This window comes from Crocuta crocuta, unplaced genomic scaffold (genome assembly GCF_008692635.1).
Source record: "Crocuta crocuta isolate KB4526 unplaced genomic scaffold, BGI_CrCroc_1.0 scaffold85, whole genome shotgun sequence".
NCBI classification, from domain to species: domain Eukaryota; kingdom Metazoa; phylum Chordata; class Mammalia; order Carnivora; family Hyaenidae; genus Crocuta; species Crocuta crocuta.
Window position 1 is genome coordinate 4,494,991 of NW_027530620.1, and position 3,835 is coordinate 4,498,825.

General features: G+C 38.0%; 1 protein-coding gene and 1 pseudogene across 2 annotated transcripts in view; one reads left to right on the forward strand and one right to left on the reverse strand.

The window, feature by feature from the left end:
• DOCK7 (dedicator of cytokinesis 7) overlaps positions 1-2,040 on the reverse strand; it is a 212,361-nt gene extending 210,321 nt beyond the window's left edge. For both annotated transcript variants that reach the window (XM_077768102.1, XM_077768100.1), the window contains exon 1: positions 2,034-2,040. The gene's annotated coding sequence lies outside the window, so the exon portion shown is untranslated. The remainder of the gene's footprint in view (positions 1-2,033) is intronic.
• LOC144234815 (nicotinamide riboside kinase 1-like) overlaps positions 1-3,770 on the forward strand; it is a 19,225-nt pseudogene extending 15,455 nt beyond the window's left edge.
• Positions 3,771-3,835: the final 65 nt, after the last annotated feature.

The following is a 3,835-nucleotide window of genomic DNA, read 5'->3' on the forward strand; positions in this document are numbered from 1 at the left end:
TTTAAAAAAAAAAAAAAAAGGGGGCAGCATTGAAGTAATTCGTATTATGTGGATAGAATTTCTTTGATCAGGACTATGAGAATGAACTGAACAAAGTAGACTGAGAGATTAGGCCTACACAGCCAGGGTTATGAACAGATTCAAAACTAAAAAAAAAAAAAAAAAAGAGAGAGAGAGAGAGGTGATAAATAAGCCTATATCCAGGAAATACTACTCCTGTAAGATTTTCCTAAAAAATAAAGATCTGCTGAAAACCTTTCATTAAAGTTTGCTTCTTAGGCAGCAAAATGATACCAAATTAACAAAGGAAAGATTAAGTAGGTAAGGGTAAATTTGGGGATGCTAACAGTAGCACTGTTAGAAAATCTGGAACTATCACAGAAAACATTTTGCAGAAAGAAAATACAGTCAATTAAAAAAAAGTGTAAAATATGAAATCAGAGGACTAGGGTTGGAATCCCAATTCAGGCAAATAATTTCATGCTACTATGTAGGCCTCAGTTCTTCATCTGGATCATGGGAATCATAATAATTGTAAATAACATAGGAATAACAATAGCAGCAGCTAACATTTTTAAATGCTTATTATGTGTCAGGCACAGTTCTAAGTGTTTTGTATGTATTAATTCATTTAATCTTTATGATAAGCCCATGGAGGCTTTTATCCCCATTTTACTGAAGAGAAAACCAAGACAGGGAAGTCAGATCAACTGCCCAGAATTACATAGCTACTCTGTGGTATATGCAGAATTCGAACCTATGCAATGTGACTGACGTGCTGTGTTCTTCACTATATTCTTTCCCCCCCTCTCTGGGTAATAAAGATGAGAATGTAGTAATAAGTGCTTTAAGTGTATCCAAATGTTCATCATTACTGCTGAATATCAAGTAACAGAACAAAATAATCCAAACAAAATCTTAGATCATTAATCTACAGTCAACGTCCCATAAAATTATATGTTAGGGGGTGATTATAAAGGGGGTAACGAACAATGTATATGCCTTGTCTTCCAAAAGCAGGGAGAACAGACAAGAGGCAATAATTGATATGAACATAAGATACATGCTGCTTTTCTATAACAAGTTAAGTAGCACAATCAGTGATAAAGAATAAAGAGCTTTCAGAAATCACAAAATCACAGCCTCAAAAAATAACAGCACTAAATGCAAAAGGTTAGGAAATGACTGAACCAGAAAAGAAATCAGTATAATTCTTTTTAAAGAAAAAATCTTGGAACAATCATAAAGCTTTAAACATAAGAAAAATAAGGCTTTGAATAGCAACAGGCTTTTCACAGAGCAACAAATTTCAATATGCACATCACAAAAAGACTTATCACTCCCAAGAAAAGGTCCTACATCACATTATGAATATTATAATAATAAAAAAGTAATTGATGCTGGGCACTTACTATGTAGAAAGCTCTGTTCTAAGCACTGTATAGGTACTGATTTATTTAATTCTTAACAACCCTATAAGGTAGGTCCTACTATTTTTCCCAGTTTATACATAGGGAAAATGAAGCAGAAGTGAGGTGAAGTAACTTGCCCAAGTTTACTCAATGCAAGCCAGTGCTGGGATGTCAAACCCAGGAAGTTTATTTCCAGAGTCTGTGCTATACTTCCTCTAGATCTAGGCAACTAATCAACAGAACAAGAATTTATTCAGAAGTATTATTTGGCCATATTTAGTAACAAGAATGAAAGCATCTTTCAGTCACAATAAGCAGATAATATATTCATTATCTGTAACAGTTCTGTCCTCGGTGTTCCCTCCAAATTAATCTGCACATTCCTCCCATACCATCTCATCTACTCCTCTGGCTTCAGTTACAATGTATTTGCTGATGAGTCCCAAATCTAGACCTCCAGCCCAATCTCGTGCATCTTCAACCTCACCAACAACCTAATAAATAATTCTCTTTCAATGCTCCATGAGCACCTCAAAATCAATATGTCCAAAACTGAATCATCATCTCCTTCCCACCTTATTTCCCACCCTCAAATCACATCTTCCTCTTGTACACCCTTACCTCAACGACTGCCTCCATCATCCACCTGGTATCCCAAGTCGGAAACTTGAATGTCATCCCAGACTCCTCAGTCATCCTCACCTTCCATACCTAGTCAACAACCAATCACCTCCTAAGTATCTCTCCAATCAATGCATGTCTCATTTTCACTGCCTTACTTCATGTGACAACTCTACAAGGCTACATTAATTTGAAATTTGTCTTTTTGTGTGAAACTCCTTTTTTTCTTGTATTTCGTCCTCTCATTTGGGCACAAACTCCATGGAGAATATTGTATATATTTCATATCTAACACCCTAATGTGCAATTTCCTGATCAATAAATATTCTCAGCGAAACTCAGTTCTATTAAAGAGAAATGAATACTAAGCATATATGTCAAGCAATACATTTTTAATGACACTGCCTTCAGAAACAAGGAACAGTTATTTCACAAAAAAATTAAAAGGAACAAAAGTAATAATTTCCTATTAACTCTATCACTACTCTCTAAAATATACTAATTATTGTTCAGTGTTTAATGATAGTTACTAAAGGCCATGCACTACCCAGAAACACTTCACACAAAGTATGCCGCTTAAAATGTTCTATGAGCTGAGTACTCTCAGTATACCCATTTTCCAGATGCCAAAACTGTAACTTAAAAGAGCTTAAACAAGGGCGCCTGGGTGGCTTAGTCGGTTAAGCGTCCGACTTTCGCTTAGGTCATGATCTCTCGCGGTTCGTGGGTTCGGACCCCGCGTCGGGCTCTGTGCTGACAGCCAGCCTGGAGCCTGTTTCAGTCTGTGACTCCCTCTCTCTCTGACCCTCTCCTGCTCACGCTGTCTCTCTCCCTCTCTCCTAGAAATAAACAAAACATTAAAAAAAATTTTTTTTAAAAAAGAGCTTAAACAATTTGATCAAAGTGCCAAGTCAGAAAGTAAGTCAGGATTTGAGCCCAAGGCATAATAGTCTGACACCAGACCACATGTTCTTAAGCACTTGCTATTTTGCCTCTTAAAATGAAATCTGTGTTTTAAAGCGTAAAAGAAAAGAATAATTAAGCACAAAGCTTAAATAAAAAAGATGTTAGTTTTAAATGAAAAACGTGCCAAAACAGAATAACTATGGAAGTTCAGGCAGTTAAGAAAAGACCTGTTTGGTGGGTCCAAAAAATCGTTATGATCAACAAACTAAAAAGATCCAAAGCCACAGAAATAAAATTGTCAAAAAAGTAATGCATTCGAATGTTTCTTTCCTTTCTTGGGGCAGCGTAATAAAACTAACACTGTCTACTGTCTTACACCTTAGTGTATTTCACAATGAAATTCTACAGATATGAAAATATCNTTCAATTTTTGGTTCTGGCATCCCACCCACCACAGGCTGGTAAAAGGTCTGGAAACCTCAACCGTGATCACTTGCTTACTTCCAGACTCCCAAATATGAGCCAAAGGGCCAGTGTAAAAAGAACACTGCCTATCATCCATCTTCGTCTGGTGCCATGAGAAACACAGGCGCACATTTAAATTCACATGCTACTAAGATCGAGCTTCAGCCTACAATTCGTCCAAGATTCGGCAGCTGCACACCCGAGATGCAGACCACCAGCTCTCAACTTTTCATTTTGCCTATACGTTTTAGATTCTGGGTGCACGAGCCCACTTTGAATTGGCCCCCGGTGGCAAAGAGGAATCCTGTCAGATTTCTCCGGAAGGGTGGTAGGCGTGAAGAAGGGGCGGCCTCCCACCGGCCCTGAGCCCGCCGCGCGCGGAACCTTTTGTTGGGGTGGAGAAGAGGGCGGACCCCGCACTCTCCTGGGGG